The 23,890-nt window shown below is 43.3% G+C and overlaps 1 protein-coding gene and 1 long non-coding RNA gene across 9 annotated transcripts in view; one reads left to right on the plus strand and one right to left on the minus strand.

Annotated features, from left to right (window-relative positions):
- The window catches only part of RAD51B (RAD51 paralog B), a 682,017-nt gene that overhangs the window by 624,203 nt on the left and 33,924 nt on the right, over nucleotides 1–23,890 (plus strand). The window lies entirely within an intron of this gene.
- The window catches only part of LOC144320783 (uncharacterized), a 33,860-nt gene continuing 32,948 nt past the window's right edge, over nucleotides 22,979–23,890 (minus strand). Inside the window, exon 5 of the long non-coding RNA XR_013386421.1 lies at nucleotides 22,979–23,482. This is a non-coding gene — a long non-coding RNA (uncharacterized LOC144320783). The remainder of the gene's footprint in view (nucleotides 23,483–23,890) is intronic.

Consider the following 23,890-nt stretch of genomic DNA (forward strand, 5'->3'; position numbering starts at 1 on the left):
GTGGTTGACACCCTGGTCCATTCAACTCTAAATAATTCCCAACCCTATTCTGCATCAGGAAATGCAGTTGATTTTCTTTTTCTAGATGGATTAATGTTGAGATGGTAAACAGGGCTGAAACCACAGATGACTAGTTCCAAATCCAGAATCTGGACAAGGGAGTCCATGGAATAATAGGGACTAAATTGTTCCAGGCATGGTAGATGACTGGAGTTGAACTCATTGCTAGAAATGAAACACTGAGATGGAACTTTCTTACTAGGGTAAGGAGGTTGAAAAATGATGTTGATGACACTACCTGGGACTGCTTCTATGAAACTGTAGGCCTATAGAGGTAGGAGGAAGTAGTTAAGCCTAGCAACAGAAACCAGGATACTTTAACTACTTAGGGAATCATCTCTACTACCATGGTTATGCAAGTTCTTATTTCTGAACCAGAGACCTATATAAAATCTCTAGGATAGAATGGGTAAAGGAAAGAAAGAAAGAAAGAAAGAAAGAAAGAAAGAAAGAGGACCATCTTCCTCCCAACATACACACTCCAACTAGCATCTGAACAAAAATATCCAACAGTAAGAGAAATTGTCAACACAATTAACATTTGTTAGGTGAATTTCATCCAAAATAAATTAAGATAATAATTTGGCAAAGACTTTAAACTAAGTATATTTAAGTAAGAAGGAATAATGCCTATTCTTAAAAGGAAATTGTGAAAGAAAGCAAGAGTAAGTGAATAAGAATTAGTAAATTTGAAAAAGAACCAATTAAAAAGGTAAAATCTGTAGATAGGATAAACTCTAGAAAAGACACAGGGGATGAACAGGGGATCAGTAAATGGGAAGGTATTTAGGAAGAATTCATTCAAAATGCAGCCCATCAAAATTAAGAGCATGGAAGTTAGCATGAAAAGCTCCAATTTATCTCTAGTAGCAGTTCTGGAAGGAAAGCATTGAGGAGATATTGAAGAAGACACATTTGAAAAAAAATTAACTGAAAAAGCACTTTGAATACTGAGCAGGATAAATAACAGTAAATTCGTATTCAGATATTTTGTAGTGAAATTGTAGAACCTCAAGGTTAAAAAAAGACAATATTAAAAATCACCAGAAAGGAAAGAGATGTTACTTATATAGGAATAACAATTGTATTGATAATAGACATGTCAGTAGCAACAAGAGATTCCAGAAGACGGTGGAGTGATATCTTCAAAGATCTGAGGGGGAAAAAAAACTTTGAATCTAAAGTTTTTTTTTTTTTATATCTAGCTAAACTAGCACTTAAAAGAGCATTAAAAATAAGGGAATTTTTAGAAATAAAAAGAAATGAAGTTTGTCAGTCTTGGATCATCACTAAAAGTACTCTTAAAAGATGTGTTATAGTAAGAAAAAGACTGAGTCTTGAGTAAAGCATCTGAATCACAAAACTATAGTGGGCATAGAAATAAACTGATTAAAATGCACTTCAACTATTATAACAATAACTAAATCTGGAGTTTAAACTAAAGGCTAAATCAAAATATTAATCAAGACAATCTGGTGGGAGAGGGAGAGATAATTAGATAGTTAAAATATGCTAAGACTCCATCCCGGTCAAGAAGATAAAATACCAAAAATCTTTATACTTTGAAACATTTACAACTAAATGTTTATGAGAATAACTTCAATCTGTAGCTTCCAAGTCAACAGAGAGAAAAGTATAGAGCACAGAACACCTTATCAATGTAATAGTAGACAAGAAAGAATGAAGAAGCAAAGAAGGAAGATAAATAGAAAACTCTAAGTAAAATGGAAGAAGTCAAATATAATAGTAACCATAATAAGTATAAGTGGATCAAATGTACCTACTAAAAACCAGAGATTATCAGATTTGAATTTTTTTAAGTGTCCAGCTATAGGCTGTTTTCAAAACACATACCAAGGCCAATCCACACAGAACATTAAGAATAAAGGGATGGTAAAAGCCATACTAAGAAATAACCAAAGAGAGGTGGTGTCAGAGTATAAATAACAGACAAATAGAATTTTTAAAAAAAGATTTTATTTATTCATTCATGAGAGACAGCAAGAGAGAGGCAGAGACACAGACAGAGGGAGAAGCAGGCTCCATGCAGGAGCTCAATGTGGGACCTGACCCTGGGACTCCAGGATCATGCCCTGAGCCAAAGGCAGATGCTTAACCTCTAAGCCACCCAAGCATCATGACAAATAGAATTGAAAGCAATGTATATTAATAGGGATAAAGAGAAACACATAATGATAAAAGGAAGTCTCCATCAGGAAGACATAACAATCCTGAATCTGTATGCCCCTAAAAACACAATCTTGAAACCTTGAACTATATAAAATAAAAACTGAAGGAATTATAAATGTACAATCATGGTAGAAGATTTAAACTCATTTTTGCAAAGATACTTATTAAGAAGTAAAAGATATAACCACAAACTGCTATACACTTTACTCAAAATCCAACAATAAAGAACACATATTCTTCCTAAGAACACACTGAGCATTTACACACATTGACATAATAGGCCACAAAAGGAGTTTCAACAAATTTTTAAGAATTGATGCCATTACAGACATGTTCTCTAACCACAGTGAAATTAAATAAGAAAAACTAATCTCATAAGTAACTAGTGTTAAAAGAGAAAAAAAATGTAATTATACATCAAAGCTTGAAGACATAGCCAAAGTACTTGAGAGAAACTCATAATCTTAAAAAACATTCATTAAAAAAATTAAGTGAATATAAGAAGTTAAATGTTTAAATCTAGAAGCAAGGGAAAAAATAGATTAAGCTCAAAGAAGGCAGATAACAAGATAATAAAGATCAGAACTTAATGGAAAAGAAAAAGAAACAAAATATGGAATCAACAAACCCAAAAATTATTTTTGAAATGACTGGTAAAATTATTTTTGAAATGACTGGCAAAATAAATGAAAATACATAAAGATCTGTAAGACTATTTGAGAAACAAAGAAAAAAAATAATATTAAGAATAAAAAAGAGACCATGACTCATAACTATGGATAGTTGGGATAAAAAAATCACAATAAAATAGGATGAGCAACTTTATAAACAATTCTATGAACAACTTAATGCCAATGTATGAAATTGATAATTTTTAGAAAAATTAATTTTCAAAATTGAATCAAAGATAATTAACTGGAAACTTAAAATCAACCAATAACCCATGAAGGAACTGAATCACTATTCAAAATCTTCCATTCAAATGATATTGAGCGTATGTGGTTTTGCAGGAATGTTTTACCAACCCATCAAGGAACAGCTAACCTCTATGTTATACGAACTGTCTTAAAGTATAGAAAAAGAAGGAAAATTACCCAATTTATGAGGCTATTATAAATTTTTTAAAAGATTTTTTAATTTATTCATGGAAGACAGAGAGAGAAAGAGAGAGAGAGAGAGAGACAGAGACAGAGACAGAGACACAGGCAGAGGGAGAAGCAAGCTCCATGCAGGGAGCCTGACGTGGGACTCATCCCTGGTCTCCAGGATCATGCCCTGGGCTGAAGGCGGCGCTAAACCGCTAAGCCACCCCGGCTGCCCGAGCCCATTATAAATTTGATACGAAACCCAGGACTATATAATTGTGGACTGGTTGTTACAAGCATAAATGAAAAATTCCTAAATAAAATATTACCAGAGATGATGATGATAGGGCATGTGCATCCATTTTTAAAAAACCTTCTAGTGGAATTTATCCAAGAAATGTAAGGATCACCCAACATCAGAAGCTGCTAATATAAGATGCCACTTGTTACAGATTAAAAGAGATAAGGTTTATGATCATCTTATAGATGCAGAAAAGTCATTTGATGGAATACAAAAATTATCCTTTACAAAAACTCAGCAGACTAAGAATAGGAGGGAATTCCTTTAACTTGGTAAAGAATGTATAGCAATTACCTTTGTAAAGGTAATATACCTCAGTGGTAAATATATATATATTCCTGTTAAAATCAGGCAGGGGGAATGGTGACGATACCCATTATCAGCTCTATCAGTGCAATGAGGAAAGAAAGTGAAATCAGATAGAAGAATTATAAAGAGAAAAGACAAGTGATCTTCCTTTGAAGAGAATAAGATTGTTTACACAGAAAAATCCATACTATAGGAAAAGTATCATAAATGAAAAGGGAGTTAGGTGGTGTGCTGAAGATAACATCAATATTGAAATTGCCAGAGGGTGGGAGGGAAAGTGGGGAGAAGAATGAATAGGCAGAGGAGCTCAGAGGATTTTTAGGGGGGTGAAACTATTCTGGATGATAACAGATGTGTGTCATTACACATTTGTCCAAACCCATAGAATCCACAACACTAAAAGCAAACTGCAGTGCAAACTATGGACGTTGATAATGCGTCAATGTGGGTTCATCCATTATAATAATGAATCACTCTGATGGGGGCCGTTGATAATAAGAGAGGCTGGAGGCGGGCAAGAGACTGTCTCTGTATCTTCTGATCAATTCAGCTGTGAACCTAAAACTGCCCTAAAAGAAATAGTCTTCTTAAAAAATGGTCACTGGCCTTCCCTATACACTATATAAAACTAATTCGAAGGGAGACAGAATGGGATGGTAGCCGGAGGAGAACATGGTATGAAGGGAGGGTTTTTAAAGTTGAGGGATAACTGGGCATCCTGTTGCTGGTGCTGATAGAGGGATTCAGTAGAATAGAAGAGTCTGATCGTGCAGAAGGGAGATGGGGCTGACCTCAGAAACAAAGCCCTTGACACATCCAGAGACGATGGGACCCACAACACAAGTAGCGGGGTTTGGCTTTAATAGGAATATACTACACCAGTACTTTGGCAGATGTCATGTTGGGGGAAATGAGAGTTTCGGTCTGATTATTTCTGTTTCTCAATGAGACATGAGTTGAGATCATCAACCGAGAGTGGGTGATGATTAGAGGTTTGAAGGGGAGAAGAGACACAAACAGTGATCTTATGAAAATTAGAATGAACTTGACGGAGAAATAATGCAGGGTTTCTGGGCAATATTGAGTACTCATTTGATAACTACAGTAGTCTTGGATTTAAAGTGGGATCAGTCAATTCAGGGTGTCATCTTCCCAATTTATATTAAACTGCCTCACAGCTATTGCAGTTTAGGCTGATAGTTGGGTTTAACCGGCTCTGGTGTGTTCAAGGCAAGTTTGGCCTAGATAGGACAACACAGAGCAAAACAAAACACAAATAGACAAGCAAGTGAGCTTACATGATTGGAGGAGGAACACTAGAGAAAGTTGGCTGGAAAGATGAAACTGGTGGTTGGATCACATGACAATTAAAATCTAGACTTGAAAGAGGGGTGCTGACAAGGTCTAGGCTATGGCCATTTTAAAATAGGCGAGGAAGATGGAAGAACAGATCAGTGGAAGTGAGGGGGTCAAGGAACTCAGAGACCAGGGATATTCGAGTCAACAAGAATGATGACAGAAATAGGGTTGAATGGGAGGAGAGTGAGCTGGGTTGTCCAGTGTTGAATAAATAAATGAGTAATGGAGAGGTGATTGATGACAGCAACAAAATGGAGAAAGGTTACATGGTCTGAAGAAATGAGCATCCAAAGAGATGTGGTTTTTATAGGATAAGGAGGAGAAAAGGCATGGAAAGAGCAGTGAGAAGCAAGGAAGCCAATTTCCCTATTATCAGTCTCTGGGATACGTGGACAATGAGAGAAAAAGCAGACCCCACTTTTGATTGCGGTGGGGAAAACCATATACTTGGGCCAACCAGGTTTCAGTGAATGCCCCAAGATGAACAGACTGTTTAAAGATGAGGATAAAAATTTAAAGGAGTTCCAGAAAGTTTGGGGGAGGAGGTGGCTATTGGGTCAGATAATAATAATTGAGTCAGGTATAATAACAGCACCAATGTTGTTTATTGTCTCTCCTCCACTAGCATGTAAACTTGTGAGGGTACGGATCTTTGTCTATTTTGTTGACTGATATATCTCAAGGACTAGAAGACTGCCTGGAGATCCTAGATGCTCAGTAAATGTTGAATAAATAACAGTAGCTACTATTTACTGAGCACGAATGTGCCAGGGTACAGCTAAGTGTTTCATATGTATTATTATTATCACCCCGTTTTACAGATAGATGCACTGAGGCACAGAGAAGCTACATAGCTTGCCTTAGGTTGTGGGGCTAGCAAGTGGTAGAGCTGATGTCCAAACACACTCTCATTGTATTTTGGCTCTGGAACCCCTATATTGTGAACCTCCAAATTACCCCCCCCTCCCTACAGTTGGTGGACATACAGAACAATATCAAGCTAAGAGCCCGGAAGATGGTACATGACCAAAGAGCAATGGGGTTAAAAATTAAACAATAAATATTACCACTGATTTCAAAAGCTAGTCTAAAAGCTAGAGTAGGGCATTTGCTGCCCCAAATGTCATTTACTCATTCATCTCTCACTGTGAATCAATCACTTTCTGCTGTGAGTTTCCCCTTCTTTCCTTTATATCTTGACCCACCGCATATTCCCCTTCTTTGTTATTTTTAGTTTCACCTGGCATACCCTCAGCCTCTTCCACTAACTTTTTTAAGGACAGTCAGGCATATTGGAACCTAGACTCTGAGCATGTGATATTGACACATCGATCTCACTGCAGCCTGGGGATCACTAGGCTGACTCACTGTCATACTGATTCCAACTACATACTCATTCTGGATGCACCCTTTGAAGTGCTGAGATTCTGCTGCCCATTTTATGAACCGCTCACACTGCAAAGTGAACAACTAAATGAACCTTCCAATGTTTCAAGAAAACCAAGAAAGAAAATGGGTATGTGTAACTGGGTAGTGGAACTTTGTTTCTGTGTTAGGCCTCTGCCTCATGTCCCACAGTAAGACATACATTCCCTGGGGTCAGGACACTGGGAAGGTCTCCAGAAGCACATGGCAAATAGGACAGAAGGTCAGTGCCCACAGTGCACTGGGGCTGTCGTATCCATTAAAATTCTTTGGTCACACGCAACAGAAGCACCTTTGGCTTACATAAACCGAAGGAAGTTTAAAAGGAGGATATAGGAGGCTTATAGGATTAAGGAAAGACTAGAGAAACAGCCTCAGAAATGGGCAAGAGGCAATCAAGCTCCAGAAGCTAGAAAGTAAGTACCCAACAAGGATCCCAAAAGCCTGGTCAGGATGCTTGACTTGGATCCAATGACTTTCCTTATGTTTCCATTTTCTTTGTCCCTCTGCTTAAAACTCATGTTCCGCAGATGAGCATCTGATTGGCCTAACTTGAGTCCCAAACCTCCTAACCATCTCTATCCACAGACTCATCCTAAGGGGAAGAGATTATCCCCCCAAAGGAAAACAAGGTGGTGTTAAGGAGAGGAAATGAGTGCTAGGCATGCTAACACAACAAATGCTCACAATTTGCAGGTCCTCTGTGGATATTTAAGAAGACACAAAACCTTAGCTACTCTCTGGCTATACTTTCAGGGTCAGTCCTGACTCCGTCTGGAGAGAAAGATATCTTTTAGTACCAAACCAGCATGCTTTGACATGATTATCAAAATCAAGCAATATTTCTTTGGAAGGAACTCTTCAATTTACTGTCACATGACTGTTTCTGGGTATATCAAGTTATCTTTTGTACAATATATCTCCCTTTGTGGTTTGAAGTTATTTTTCCATGCCTTTAAAAATAGAATTCTTGACTTGATTTAGATCGTTATGGAGATTTTTCCCTTTACCACTTTTCCCATTGGTTTTCTTTCATTAAAAACTGGGACGCAACATTTCTAGAATGGCTATCACAGTAACAGGACCCATGTCCCTAAAGACAGATTCTGTCCAAATGTGGATTAAAAGAGTTTGCTCTGTTTTTAGAAAGGAGCCATGAATCACTGTAAATCTATTTTGCTTTTGTTTTTTGTTTATCTCTGCAACATCATTTAAGATCAGTGTGATAGGGAGGTGCCTGAGTGGCTTAGTTGGTCAAGCAGCTGCCTTCGGCTCAGGTCATGATCCCAGTGTCCCGGGATTTGATCACTGCATCAGGCTCTCTGCTCGGTGGGGAGTCTGCTTCTCCCTCTCCCTCTGCTCATTCTCTCTTTCTCTCACTCTCTCTCAAATAATAAAATTCTTAAAAATCAATAAAATAAAAAAAAAATCAGTGTGATAGGAGACCCATCCTGAGGGACTGTTGGGAAAGAGAAAAGACTTTCATTTCAATTCTTCTAGACTCAGCCCATATCTTGAGAAAAAATAGATTTTTAAAAAAGATTTTATTTATTCGTGAGAGACACAGAGATTGAGAGAGAGAGAGAGAGGCAGAGACAGAAGCAGGCTCCATGCAGGGAGCCCAATATGGGACTCAATCCTGGGACCCTGGGATCATGCCCTGGGCTGAAGGCAGATGCTCAACCACTTAGCCACCCAGGCCTCCCAAGATAAAATGGATTTTTAATTAGATTGTTTGAGTGAGACCTTCAGACATATGTTCTCTTTATAAAATTTGTGTCTGGGGCAGTTATTATTTTCTTAATCCTTTAAAAAATTTCTCTGTTTAGTTATTATTTAAAGTTTTTTCACAAAATAATCTCATTTTATTTCTCAAGTGAGTTGGTGATCTAACCAAAGTTACATAACCAGTTAGTCACAAAATCAGGCCCGAAATAAGGATGTCTTCACTTCTGGGCATATGATTATTTAAGGCAGGGATCTGAAATTGATGCCAGGACTTCACTTGGGCCTTCGACCCTGTTCTTTAAAGGGCCTCAATCTGGCCCTTGTCTAATTCCACGGGCCGAAGAGATGTGACCACTCAGAGACGATGCTCTTACCCCTGGACCACATCCTGGATCCCAGAACCCTGGAGTTCACTCTCAAATGTCTCCAAGCTCATCTGGGTCTACCTTCCCAAGGGCAGACTGCATCCTTTTTGGAGATACCACTACTCCAGAGTGACAGCCAAGAGGCAGCCATCTGAGGTGTAGGGGGGTAGCCAGAGCTTGGACTTGTGGGCTGGTGTGTCCACATGAGTGTACAAGACTCCTGGTAATGCAGGATGGAGTAGGGGTGGGACAAGAAGGGCTTGGGGCCAGGAACCAGCTCTCCCCCTGCTGCCTCATTTCTGTGACAGACTCCACGGTGTCCAAGGATTCTGAATTCACACCTGGCTACCAGGTCGTTAGACAAGCATATTTTTTCACTGTAGGCAGACAGAGCATATTTTGTTTCACAGTTAGTGAGCTTGATTTATACCTTTTCAATATTTAGACATATTATGTGGCTCCCATTTCTCCCCTTGCCCCTGGCCCTGCAAATGTGAGCAGTAGGATTGCAGTATGCAAGCATACTTAGTTTGGCTGGCATGCTGGGTTGCTTTTGTTTTTGTTTTTAACATCTTGAATTAGTTTCCAACGTTAACAAATGGGAGATTTCATATGAGAATAGAGATTTTGGTTTCTCTTTTAACAAAACACAGAAAATCATGTCATCCCAGACCCACCCAGCTATACGGCAGAAAGAAGCAGGGCTGAGTAGCAACTGCACGCTCTAGACTGAGCAGAGGCCTTTTCTAGACTGAGCAGAGGCCTTTCCGCGTGCCACAGCTCCCACCTGCCTCCCTTCAGTCATTCTGGCGACCTCTCTGGCCCCTGGGAGCATGTGAGTTTGTCACCTCTGATTTAAGTCCTTCATTAGATATCTCTTTTCTATATAAAGCCGCCATGCTGACACATTTAGTACATTTTCTGCCTCTTCTCCCCAACTTCCCTCGGAGAAAACTGTGTATTTATTTTTCATTAGCTAAGTGTAATTCACTACATTTCAGTATGGATAAATGAGCATAATTTTGGCATCCTACCCCTTAACTTCTGAATCTTAGGGAGTCATTAAATAAAAACATAAAAACAGCTAGGAATGTCAAGAGAGCAATCTCTCGGCAGGGATCCCCCCTTTCACCACGCCCTGCGAACTGGAAACCAAACGGAATGGATTTTCTCACTTTGACCCTAGCGAGGGAGGGAGATTTTTTGATAACCGACAAAGAGCTTTTGTTCAGGTTTGCATCGGATAAATCAGCTTTGCCCGTTGCGTGGCCCCTTACTTTTTCCAGGCTCATCTTCCCTTTCTGCCCCAGAGGAGCCCCTGCCCTTCCTCTCCGATGCACGCGGGCCACCGGCCTCCGAGCCTTCAGGTCTCCGCACTCCGCCTCTCCTCCACCCGGCCTCAGTCTGGAAAACAGCTTTGCACGTTAACCTCCAGGGGCACTCACTGGTTTTCCAGCGGGGTCCCCAGCCCCACAGGCTGCCAAAATAGGCTCTTTACACTCCATAGATGGGAGAGAAAAATCTGCTTGTTCGGTTGCAACTGTCAAGCAAAGGACGTGCTGAGCTCAGATAGAAATAGCAGCAGGGTCAGGGCAGGGCAAGGCCCCAGCATTTCATTAGCTCAGCCCGCTCGGGGTGATTAAATGCACACAGTGGCCCATGAATGGGGCCATGGAGGGCAGCCACACAGCCCAACACAGAAAAATCATTCTTTGGCTGCTGTCAGCTGGCTGAATGGGACTTAATTATTGGGATAATGAGAACTGATTTTCATTGTTTTAATTTTGGGGAAGGGGTGAGAAAAGAAGGGACTTTTTCCCTTATCTGGGTGAAAAGATGCTAAACTGTGGCCTCCAGCGGGGCCCCGCATCCTCCAGTCTGCTGTTGGCTAAGCTGTCCTGCGTTTGCTGCTTTTTTATGGACGCAATAAGAAAGGGCGTCAGGCTTGTATTTTGCAGTGGTGTTTCCTTTAGGCCCTGTAATCCCCCCGGCAGGATGTGTCCTCCTCAGAGCATGTCTGTGCTGGCATCCGTCCCTAGCAGCTGTGCAGAACTAACAAGAACAGAGAGAATCCACTGGATAGATCTGTCTGTTCTCAGCCCCTTCCAAGTGCTTCCAGGTCATGAGTGAGTCCCATCTTGTTCCTTCTTTTGTTTTGTTTTAAACACAAGATCTAGTGAATTAAAACAATCTGCTCAGGTCAAACACGGGCAAAGAATTTTGAGTTCCTAGCACCCGTTTTGAGGCTCAAGATCTAGGTGCTGTGGAAATACATAAGGACAAAGCCCCGCAAGAAAGGTAGCTGGGGAGACCCAAAACAATTAGAGAAACTCACAGGGGAGCTCTAACTGAATTCAGAAGAAGAAAGAGAGGGTGGGTTTGGGAGCAGTGAAGGAAGCCAAATGAAGCTGGTGGAGGCTTGCAAGGGCTCCAGGTTTGAGTAGAATTTCAACCAGGAGCAGAGGGTGGAGTTGGACGGCATGTCTGAGAGAAGGGAACAGACGTTACTGGAATGAAGAATCCTCATGAAGAGTAGGGCCAGATGACGTAGAGTTGTGAAAGCTGGAGTGTGCTTTTTCTCTTTCTAAGTCCATCTTTGTCCATAAAAAGTGGTGGTTGTTGCTTTCATTTTGTTTTTAGTTTTATCCCTACCCCCACCCCAGCACTTTAAAGGGAGAGCAAGGATGAGGGCATGCCCTCCTTCATGGAGCACAGAGAAGGAAACTCGCTTTTGTGTTTCAGGGCTTTAGGTTTAGGTTTAGGAACCTTTTAGGTTTATGAACCACACTGATTCCTCCTGAGGACTGCCCAGGCAGTGTCCTCCGGGGAATGTCACAGACCCTTACCCTACCCGATTCGGTTTAGCTTCTTTTTCTTGAAGACTTTGAAAGGTTATAAGTTAAGTTCTTCAAATCTGGCAGCTAGGTTCTTTGTGGCAAGAAATAGATGGCTAAGGAAAACTGGCTGTAATAGGTTAATGGCCTACCTGGCCCCTTTCCCAGGAGAAATGCTATACTCCTCCTCCCCAGAAGCCACATCCTATATGCACAGTCTTGATAGAATGATATCTGCCCACCAGAATCAGCACCAGGATTGTCAGCACCAGGATTGGCCTCTCTGGCTGAAACAGTGGCTACATCCCTCACGACTGAAGAATCCTTTGCCTTGGAAACCCATGTAGGTCAGAGGAGAAAGTTGAGTTCAGGGGGCATGCAACATTCTTAGGGTATGTTTTCTCATCTCTGGAATTTACTCTTGTGCTTTTATGTCACCCAACTAACTTTGCTCATCACAAAGCTATATTGTCAGCGGAAAGCTTCACGGCCTTGCTCGGGCCTAATACCCTTCATTTTGGAAAGAAGAAAGTTGGCGGAGTGGAATTTGTAATAACAGTTCTTAGTATTTACACCTTTTGTTTGAGGTCTACAAGCACTTAAAAATGACTGGAAGTGGCCACTCTACAACATGTCTCTCCCTTTCCACTCTGGTTTCCTTGTTGCAGCCTATGGCATCTTTCTCGAAAGCATGCCTAATCCTGACTCTTCTTTTACTGAGACCTCTGCTGGTTCTCTATTGTCTACAGAAACAGTCTCCAAACTTTTTTGATTGAATTCCCTAAAATTAAAGAACTTTTGAATATGTACTCCCAATATATATGTATTTATTTTTACATTATACACATGTATTTCTTTACCACTATACTATGTATGTACATTATGAAACATATACAAAATTAAAATTTTTAGAAGGCTGAAATAACATTGACATAAGCAATAGCTTAAAACATCTTGCTAATCATGATGGATTCATTGTACTATCATTAGCTAATATCATAAAACACAATAATTGTGTCAGGCAGAGCTCATCATAAGTGAGAGAGGAGATAAATCTGTATGTCTGACAGTTCTCCTGAAACTTTCTAACTGTGGTTGGCTCTCCTTGTTGCACGTGAAAATTTGGTACTTCTTTTTCTTTTCAGCTGGAATATGACTGAAGAGAACTCGTTCTAAGAGAAGTATAAATACTATTTTTTTTACCTATACTTATACTACTAATATTATCTTTCATCTGTTGTTTCCATGCAGGAATAATTTTAGACCCCTTGTCCATTTTGTATATGTGTGAGGTTGAACTAGATAATATCCATAATTCAATGAACCAAGAATATGTAAACTGTAGTGGCTTAACTTCTGTTAAAAGCCCAGAGAAGAGTGAGGACTGAGGACCCCACTGGTGAGCCCTCTGCACTGTGCCATGCCGAATCTTGCCGCAGGATACTTTAGCTCAGGAACTATCTATGACCTGTGGCTACAGCCATGAACAGAGTGTTGATGTGTATATTAAATATCAGAAAGCCAAATTTCTTATTTCTTAGATAAAAATGAAGTTAAAATTCTGAAAATTTCTGCCTGAATCCTGATGGATCATCTCGTGTAACTCTGGGATGTCCATCCCATTTGGAAACCAAAGGGCTACAGGATTAATTTCAAGCACATTAACATTAACATAAAGAATCCTTTTCTGTCTGACCTTAGTCCATCTTGCCAGCCTCATCTCCCATTATTCTCTGTCACATACTATTGAGATTTCTCATTGCTTCTTAAACATGAAATACCCTTTAATAATTCCATTCCTTATTACTTACTGTTAGACCGAACCAGAATGCCTTTCTCTTATTCTCCAGTTGGCTAATTCCTCAACTTTGAGGACTCAAGTTGAGTCTTTAAAAGACTTGATTCTTTTAGACCAGAGGTCGGTGAACTTTTTCTATGAAGGGCCAGATAGTAAATATTTTAAGTTTTGCAGGCCATACTGTTTCCATCACAACTACTCAATTCTGCTATTGTAGTGCCAATGCAGCCATAGATAATATGTATGGAAACCAAAGAGTGTGGCTGTGTTCCAACAAAACTGTCTTTATAAGAATAGGTAGTGGGTGGGCCAGATTTGGTCCTAGAGCTATAGTTTGCCAATCTCTGCCCTAGATACCTTGTTCCCCTTCTAGCTTTTTCTGCATGACCATCTCTTCTAAAAGTACATCTTTCTCAAAGGATTAAATCCCTTAAAGTCAAAGATTCATTCCTAGTCCCTGGAAGCTAGAAGTCTGGGACCTAGAAGCCATTCAGTAAAGACATATTATTGATTATCAAGCATTATCATGACATTCTTGGTAGAAAAAAATGGAGGAAAATTCTTCCATTGGGTACAAGATTGAATGGCTTACTTATAAGACTTATTTTAAGTAAAAGATTATATAAAAATCCTAATAAATGAGATTCAAGGATTTGGCTTGAGTTAAAACTAGGCTTTTTCTCAGGGCAATCAGTGTCCTGCTCACCTGACCATCCACATGCATGTTCTCATCACATTGTTTTGGCCCACGGCTTTAATATAATCTGGAGAATTACTTCATTTTCAACCACACTGCCACTGCTAAGGCCAAAACCTCCCTGTGTTTATATGTTGCTTTATGGTTTGCAAAACAAGTAGCACAATTCCTGTTTTGTAGACAAGGCAACTGAGGCATGTTAAATACCTCGCCCAAAGAATGATAGAGCTGGGACTTTGACCCTGGTATTCTGATTCCAATCTAGGCTCTTTCACTAGACCACAGAGCCTCTTAAGTAGTTAGAACAAAATGACACAGTGAAAAATTAGTTCAAAGAAGAAACTGATCCCATTTGAAATTCCAAAGAGAACTTGGGACAACGTATGTGAGAATTTCAAAGGTACTTGTAGAGTTGGCTCAATAGAAATATGGACACCTTGCCAACTTTGCACAAGATAACCTAAAGCTCATGATCAATTTAACTAACTTTCATTTATCTTGGAAACACAAAAATTTAGACTAGAAACTGGCTTGAATGAAGAGATTTGCACCAAGCCTGCAACCCTGCTACTCTTATAAAATGTTTCACGATCCCCAGTGTTGAAGACTTCATTATTTTGTTTGACTGTGGAGGCAGCCTATGCATATTTGCCACCAATGGAAGGTTCACACTCAGAAGCAAGAGGACCGCTGACTGAATCACCACCACTTACTATAGTTCTCTGCTCTGTGTTCCTTGGAAACCTCTTGCCTCAGTTTGGGCTTGACCCAACCCACTCAGAAGGAGAGAGAGCAATTTTACAGCCCCGCATGGAGTGACTCCAAGCCAATCGTATCTATTTCCAAATGATCTGACGCAGCAAGTGGATCATATTTCCTTTGGAGGCTTGGCTGAGGACAGTTGGGTTGGTGACATTGAGCCAGAGTGAATAAAATAAGGCTGTCAAGAAAAATCTGAAATGGTCTCCAAGGAGATAGGACTAATGAAATGCTCAGGTCAGAAATGGGGTGCTTTCTGGAGAGATGGAAAAAAGAAAAGAGGACAAGGTGACCATGTGTGAAATTCAAATGAATCAACAGTGACTTGAGAAAGTCAGGCAGATTGGCACATGCCCAGTACTTTTCTGAGAACAGGCACTAAGCCTAAAATAATTCACAAAATCTACTTCTCGTTTTTATTCTTACCTTTAATCAAATTTTTTTATTGAAAATTTTTACGGTTGGTTCCCTGTCCACTTTCCCCCTACCCTGCCAAATGTATTTGCCAAAGACCAACAGACCTCTGTGTTCAATTATTTATTCTGCCCTTAGGGAATAATGATTAAGGAGTTTCAAGCACGGGATGTGGGAACAGCAGAGAAGTTAGGTTTCATTTAAGGTCCTTGGAAAGAAGCAAGTACCCTAGGTTGCTCAGATGGAAATTGAGCTGGTTCTTCATAGATCCTGTGAAAGGATAAGCTGAGCCCTAGAACCAACTCCCAACCCAGAGGAGTTTCTGTTCTCATGGATACAGGCAGATCTTTGAGTACCAGTTTCCACGGGCACATTTTTGCTTCATTGCTCCCTGCTTTGGTTGTGCAAGAATAAGTTCAAAGTAAAGGCATAGTGACAAAGTCAGGGTCTTTGAGGCCATTCCTTGAGCGAGAGGAGGTGTGTGCCTCTGGCTTTCCACTTGGCAATGATGTCTTCACACTGCTTCTTTCCACCCAACTATTTTGGCCACTGGAGTTGTTTTAGGAGAAAACAGTCAAAAAAGAACACCCATCACTTCCCTTTGCTTCATGCTCTTCACATACTCAACTGGCATGTTTCAGGCACCTGCTGTGTGCCAGTCATTTTTTTTCAGAATGGAACAAGACTGCCCTTGCCCTAGGAGTCTACCGGGAGAGACAGTCAAGTATTCTAAGTACCTGGGGCAGAAATAGAGTGAGAAACACTATGGAGACTCTGGGGAAGGAGCCGCTATAAAGCAGCTTCACCAGAAAGCAGTCATGTAAGAGGGGAGAGGGCATGACTATAAAGAGAATTCTGTCCACCACTCATTCTTCTATATATTGATTCCCCAAACACTTATTAACTGCTTGTTATTTGCCAGGAAACATGGGTCTGGGAGTTCAAAGATGAATGGGACATGAGCACAGAGTTAGAGGGGAGCAGGGAGGGATGAGGTGATGAAAGAAGAGCTGAAAGGCAGATCAGGCCAGATTGGCAAGGGCCTTGCATGCCAAGCTGAGTCTGAACCCAGTTCTGTGCATAATGAGGAGCCTTTGAAGGTCTTTATGTGGGTGGCAGCACAGATTTCCACCCCGCCCCATTATTTCCAACCTCAGCCCCTGAATTTTTCTCTCCTAGCACTTACTGCAACTTAAAAGTATTTTATTCATTTGTATAGTCTGTACTTGTTTCCTGTCCAACTCCCCAATGGGGATGTGAACCCCATGAGGACAGGGACCCCCACCTGGTCCTACTCACTGTTGTATGCCCAGTCTTGGGCACAAAATGGGCCCTCAGGAATATTTACCAAATCAGATCGGTGTTCAGAGAATTGCCTCCTGTTTGTAGAGTGGAGGGGATCTGAGGGTGGGTCATTCCCTAAGAAGGATTGTAGTAGTGGAGAGAAGCTTGGAGCCTAATTTGGGGCAATGCTGGCACAGAAGCAGGGGGAAAGATTTAAAGGACTCATCGAGTTAACACTGACAGACTCTGATGAGGGAGAGGGAGAGGTCAGAGGTGACTCAAGGTTTCCATTGGGATGTCTGAGTGGCTGGTGATACCATTGAGAGAGAAAGGAGAGGGGAGGAACCCGAGGAGGGACTTGTCATGGGAAGCAGGAGAGCGTAGATAATGAGATCAGTTTTGGACATGTGTGATTTGAGACAACTGTAGAATGTCCGACTGGAGATGTTCAGCAGACAGTCAGAAATATATGTGGGCAATCCAGGAGATGGCTGGGGCTGAGGTCACAGGTTTTCGGTGATAAATGAAGCCAGCAGAGAATAAGGTTGCTCAAGGAGAACAGAGTTCGAACAGACAACAGAAGCCTAAACCTGGAGGAAACACACGGGAAAGTGGGAAAGAGGAGCAATGGAAAGACAGAAGGGGAGGTCCAAGAAGTAGGAGGAGAAGAGAGGGAGACTCCTGGCCACCACTGAGAAATACGAGCCTCACCTAAGACAGAGCAGTGAGACTAGGAGCCGCCATCTTGGGTGACTTATACCGCCCATTTCTTACCATGTTAGTGGTAAAGGGAAGCTCTTAGCAATTCCGGGTCACTGGGAAGAACAGAAATACATCTGTGTAGTTGTTTTTTGTTTTTTTGTTTTTTGTTTTTTTAAGATTTTATTTATTTATTCATGAGAGACACACAGAGAGAGACAGAGGCAGAGACACAAGCAGAGAGAGAAGCAGGCTCCATGCAGGGAGCCCGATGTGGGACTCGATCCTGGGTCCCCGGATCAGGCCCTGGGTTGAAGACGGTGCTAAACCGCTGAGCCACTCAGGCTGCCCACATCTGTGTAGTTTGTCAAGACTTTCTCCTTCTAACATACCCTGGGGGTGGGGCCAGATTTCGTCATGTGCTGAATGGTGTGCCTATTTGAGGATGTTCTCAGCTTGGAAACGATTTTCGAGTGGGCAGCTACCACTCAAACATGAGCAAATCCTGCCTCTCATCACTTCCTACCAAAAATGGCTCATGTGGATTAACAAATGGCCCCCACTTTGGGGTCTGAGTTCAGGTTCCAGCAGGGTTACTGCAAATGGTGGCTAGTTGCAGTTCTCTCAAGGAAGATGTTTTCCTCTGGGAGCTGGTTCACAAGTTAGTGCTGATCTTAACCTTCCCTCAATATCAACCTCTTTTTCTCAGCATCATCCAACCCTGTTTCTACAGACAACCTCCTTCTGCCTTTCTTCTTGCCACCCTACCTTCTATTACTGCCCTCTAGCACAAGCCAGTGATTTCCACACTAATTTTAGGCACTGAAAATGTTGCAGAAATGAAACAAGAGCTTCAAGAGAAGCCCAGGGCACAAAACAGACCAAAGAGGAGATGTTCTTTGGTCTAAAGGAAGGAATGGAGGGGTCCCTCAGAGCCCCGGCACCCCAGGGGATCTGCTGTGAGCCTCTGAGGCAGGAGAAATAGTAGTGGCCTAAGAGTCTGTGGGCCTAGATTCCCTAACTCTATCTCTTTCCCCCACCACCCACCCCCACAGGTCTCTGTTGTATTTAGGTCAGTCCCTCCTGGCTCTGAACTTCTCTGAGAGAGCGTCTGCAGGTCACGAGTCACTCTTTTCCTGGGCCTTTTCCCTCTCAGAGAAAGAACAGGCCAGGCTGGTGCAGTCGCAGAACAGCATGACACGGAACACGCTCCCACCTTCCCTGCCTTGGTCTCCACCGGAGCTGCATGGCTCAGGCTCTTGGGCCTTCTCTATAAAAGGAGTCACCGAGTCCATGTGGGCTGACCACAGCTTCCCCGGAAAAGGCTGTCTGGGAAGAGGACTCACAGACACGGGTGGCCCACTGTGAGCAGGACCCCAGTGATCCTGTCCTGGGGCCTCAACCATTGCCTCCTGAGCAGGGAGGCAGAGGGAGAGGAAAGGGAGACGCTTTGTAAAGGCAGCATCATGTCCTCAAATCCTCTCTGTCCGTCTGTCTGTCTGTCTCTCACCTCCCTTTGGGTTTGGTGCTGGGGGAGTGGTGCCAGTGCCCTGCCAGGGACGGCCTCCCGCCTGCTCTCCCGTGCGGGGCGCACACAGCCCAGCCCTGCTGCATACTTCCACTCAGCTTGTGCGTCACCGCTATTCATCTTGTTTAGTGCTCGGCTTGGCTGCAGATGCTGTAAATATGGTAATTTTAGATTCCATGATTGGAAAGGGTTGCAGGGAGGGGAGGCGAGCGGTTTGGTTCACTCTTTGGGGGTTGGTTCCAAACCGGCTCTGCCACCCTCTGTGCACCCCTATTCACCAAGCTCTGGCCCCATCAGTGGCCCCCCTCACTTTGTGTTCAGTCCTGACTCCTCCAAGCCTGGATAGGAGTGAGAGGGACAGATCGGATTCGTCTGGGCCCCTGGCCTGGAGAGTGGCGGTGTTAGCACAGAGGCTGAGGGGCCAGAGGCATCCAGTGACACACGGGGTGGGGGTCCTGACCCTGGCAAGACAATGCGGAGGGAGGGCCGCCTGGGGATTAGACCCCCACCCAGGGCCGTGTTCGGGGCACACTGGGGATGAAGTGGGGGCTGCTGCAGGCCCCTGACCCCTCCTGAGCACTCTCCCTTTTCTGTTCTTTCCCTCCTGACCTCCCCCTGTGGGGGGCTGTCACTCCCAAGGGCCTTAGGCAGCGCTCCCAGGGTTGTCAGCTAATCCCTCCTCCCACCCCTTTGGTGCTTAAAAGCATCATTTGCATTTGATTACAGGACCCCTGAGCGGGGTCGGAGATTCAGATCCCCAGGGAGAGATGTCTAGAGGCTGACAGTTTCTGGTCCCAGGAATCAGAGTGGGAGCTGAGAGTCTGGAGCCCGGGACCACGTCAGGTCCTTCAAAATCCACCAGATACACTTCCAGCCTTCCGTCCCACCTCCTCAGCAGGACAATCCTAATTCCAAGGCTCTGAGTCGGACCTGGAAAGGTCTTCGTTTTTGAGCCTTTGCCTGTAAGTCATAGAATGTTTGAGCTCAGGAGCCTGCTCAGATTTCTCGGAGTCTAACCCGATGAGAAGTGACTTGCGCCAAATCACAGGGCCAGGTAACCACAGGATTGTTAGCCCACATCTGGTGCTTAGTCCCTGCCTTAGACACATTTTTATAGAAGGCTCTAGAAGAAAGAAAAAAAAGGTCTGATAGGTATTTCTTTGTTACTGCTTCCTGGGGAAAGCCGCACACAATCCTAGTGCTAGGGCATGACGCTGGGTCCCCTCCGTCTATAAGGCCATCCAGGAACGGACTGGTCTGCTCTGACCTGGGCAAGCTGTTCGTGCTAAAGATGCCCTGCAGCAAAACTGTGCTGACCCAGACTAATTCAGGTGAGTGTCTAGAGAGCTCGGGCATCCAACATCCCCAGCAAAATGGTCTTATTCCTCTTCATCCTAGAGAGTAAATCAGAATCACAGCTAACACAGTCTTCCCTCAGAGAGGTGTGGCCTGGTCCGGACTTTGAAAAAAAAGATGGGCTTCCTGTGTAAACAGCATTTTGCCTGTTGACATGCAAATGGATTGAAGTGCTTGGAAACTGTTTGTTCTTCTAGTGGATTAACCATTTTCCCCCTGAAAAAAACTGTTCCATAGAACTTGCTAAATACACTCTTCCTTCATACCTAGTATGGGATTTTATATCAGCCAGCCCTGATGGGCCAGAAGTCTGGAAGCTTTTCTGTACTCATCCATCAACCCTCTCAATGGTCTGTGCTCCAGAGAGGTGCCGGGGTGCGGGTGGGGGTGTGCAGGGAGGGTAGCGGTTAGGTACAGGCTGGAGAGATTTGAAAATAACAGCACATTAGTGAGAGAAGGAGTTGCTTCCAAAATTTTCAAAAATAGTCAAGGAGAACGTGTTTATAACCACAAGGCCTGGTCAGTAGTGAACAGCGACATGCTAGTGGAGGGTGAGGAGGGAGAGGCCCGAGGGCATGGAGGCAGTACAAGACAAGAGTTTAAAATCATTTTCTCGGGATCCCTGGGTGGTGCAGCGGTTTGGCGTCTGCCTTTGGCCCAGGGCGCGATCTTGGAGACCCGGGATTGAATCCCACGTCGGGCTCTCAGTGCATGGAGCCTGCTTATGTCTCTGCCTCTCTCTCTCTCTCTCTCTCTGTGACTATCATAAATAAATAAAAATTTTAAAAAAATCATTTTCTCTATATAAAATTCCCATCATCCCCTAGGCAATCAGTTTTGACAGCATCTCTCTCCCCTCAATTGGGTCTGTATAGAAACCTGGGAAAGAAATCCCTCCATGGGGCTCCGCACCCATGCCCTGGCCTCACTCATGGCCTCCCCACAAGTCTGCTGCCTCATCTCCAACCCCACTCCATCCTGTGCTCCACCCCAGATTACTGTCACTTCTTGGCTTCCCCTCCCCTGCCAACACATTAAAAACTCTGCCATGGTCTGGCCTGGGGTCAGCACCCCCTTCCCCCAGTTCCAGGGGATCTTTCCGGGCCCATGCCTTATCCCTCATATGTATGAGGCCAAAGGAGCCTATCCATCACCCCATGGAGCGCTTAGACAGTGCCTGGCATGTGGTACGCACTCGATTCTTACTATGATCTTGTAATCTGTCCTTGGCTCAGGCCACTCCTTCCCTCCCCGCTCTCTCTGGCTGGACTCCAACACCTTGACCCCCCACCTCCTTCACGAGAGGTACCGACCTCCAGTCTCCTATAAATGTCCATGTCAGTCACATTCGTATATCTGACCAGCTTAAAATATTTATGTCTTGGGTCTATCTTTCTCCAGAATGAAAACACCTCTGGGTCAAGGGCTTCCTCTCACACTTATTTAGAAGCCCTCAGCACCTAGCACTGTGTCCTATGCACAGTAAGTACTTATTCTCGACTGTGATCTACTTTATTAAGCACTTCCCATGTGCACCTCATTGGGAACTTCTCCCATTTGGATTCATCTTTGTAACAAACCAATGAGTGTACCCATTAGTTCCATCTTACGGAGGAGGGAAGTGAGGGTCAGAGGATGTTAACTTGCTGGCTATTGTCGCTAGTGAATGACAGAGCCGTGATTTGAACCCAGGTCAGTCCACTCAAGAACTTGAACTTGAACTCCTATGGGCTCGATCATACTCCTCTCACGGAGACAGGGACTGTGACTTTCCCTAAGATGTGGTTGCAGATTGGCAACCTGCGGGCCAAATCTGGCCCACAGATGTGTTTTCTTTGGCCCATACAGTGTTTTTTAAAAATTGGGAAAATTTGGGATCCCTGGGTGGCGCAGCGGTTTGGCGCCTGCCTTTGGCCCAGGGCGCGATCCTGGAGACCCGGGATCGAATCCCACATCAGGCTCCCGGTGCGTGGAGCCTGCTTCTCCCTCTGCCTATGTCTCTGCCCCCCTCTCTCTCTCTCTCTCTGTGACTATCATAAATAAATAAAAATTAAAAAAAAATTGGGAAAATTTACATCATCATCTACACTTCTAGCTCCACTGGAAAACCGGGGAGATCGGGTGACCCCCGACTCCTAGCACAAGGTTGAGAAGCAGCCGTGCCCTCCTTTTCCTCTGGCCCTTCCAGACTTTCCCTACTTTCACTGTCCTGTTCAGGGTTTCTCCCTGGGGGTGGTAGCATGAGAGGGAGGTCAATCCTTGGTTACATAGGACTGTCCGGGATAGCATAGAATGTTTAGCAGCCCTGGCCCTTACCCACTAAATTGGTAGCACTTTTCTTCAATCATTTGGACAATCAAAATCACCCCCAAACATTTCCAAAGCCCCTGATAAGGAGCACTGGCAGGTAACCCCTTGTATCATCAGGGCCAGCACACAGTAGGGCCTCAGGTAAATAGGTTAAATAGGCTTAGAACAAAGTATCCATGCTGAACCCTTCCCCATAGTAAGGGTTCTCATGAAAACAGAGGCAGAAAATGAAGTAACCATCATATTTAAAAAATAAGTCATCTGAAGCCAATTTAACACATTCCTCTAAACACCTGTCCCACAAAAGAAAAAAAAATTAGTAATAACGTTCCCATTGAGGCATTTCCATTCTGCATGCCTCAGCTCCCGCTGTAATGTTAATTGGTTATGGTTTTCTTCTAGGCCTTACATGTAATGAGAGTTACTGTCCAGCTGTCAACCAGACCCCACCAGGGAAAGGCTGCATTTCAAGGGACAAGAACTGAATTGCATTCAGCTTTTACAGAGAAGTTTTAATAATATTTTTGCTGTTTGTTCTAATCATAGAAATACTGCATGTTTACAGTAGACATTTCAGAATATAGTAAAATACTGAAAGTAAAAATCACTCATAATGTCATCGCCTGAAGGTAATTGTTATTTATATTTTTGTATATTTCCTTCCAGTCTTTTTTTTTTTTCTGTACACACATGTTTGTGTTTGCTGTTGCCAATTTTATTTGGCTTTTAGCAACACTGAGACATGCTGTTTATAAAGTTTTCCTTGCCATCTCATGGCTGTACGCATCCACAGTTTAATCAGCCTCCTTTGGTTAGACATAGAGTTGCTTCTCAGTTTTCATGATAAACAATACAGCAGTCGGCTTCCTTATTTGCAAGTTCTTTGGAGTCACTCTGATTATTTCTATAGAAGGTGCGATGTTGGCCATGAGCACAAGAAGAAGTCATCCCCTCCACAGGGGAATGATGTTGGCTCTGGACCTAGAGAAGATGGGTGGAGTAAAGGGGAGACTGAGGTGTGGTAAGGAATGTCCAGGCAGGGAGGAGCCTGTGGGGTTGAACTTGCACCTCTTCGAGCAGCTGCAGCCCAGCCATCTGCCCAGAGTGAGGGGAGGGGCTGTGGGCTTGGGGACTAGGATTCCGAGCTCTGACCGCAGGAAGCAAACAAGGACTTAACCAGAAGATGAAAATTGTTTGGCACTGCTGAGAGCCCGGTTGTGGTCACCCCGTGAGACTTAGTGATAGAGACCATTGGCACAGACACGCCAGTCTCTCCACAATGCTGGGAGACAGAAGCCAAAGTGGGGTGAATGTAAGGGTGGGGGTAGGATTAACTCAGGTTTGGGAAACAGTCTGGTAGATCCAGCCAAAGTTCAGAGGGGCTGGTGA

This window comes from Canis aureus, chromosome 9, assembly GCF_053574225.1.
Source record: "Canis aureus isolate CA01 chromosome 9, VMU_Caureus_v.1.0, whole genome shotgun sequence".
Taxonomy (NCBI): domain Eukaryota; kingdom Metazoa; phylum Chordata; class Mammalia; order Carnivora; family Canidae; genus Canis; species Canis aureus.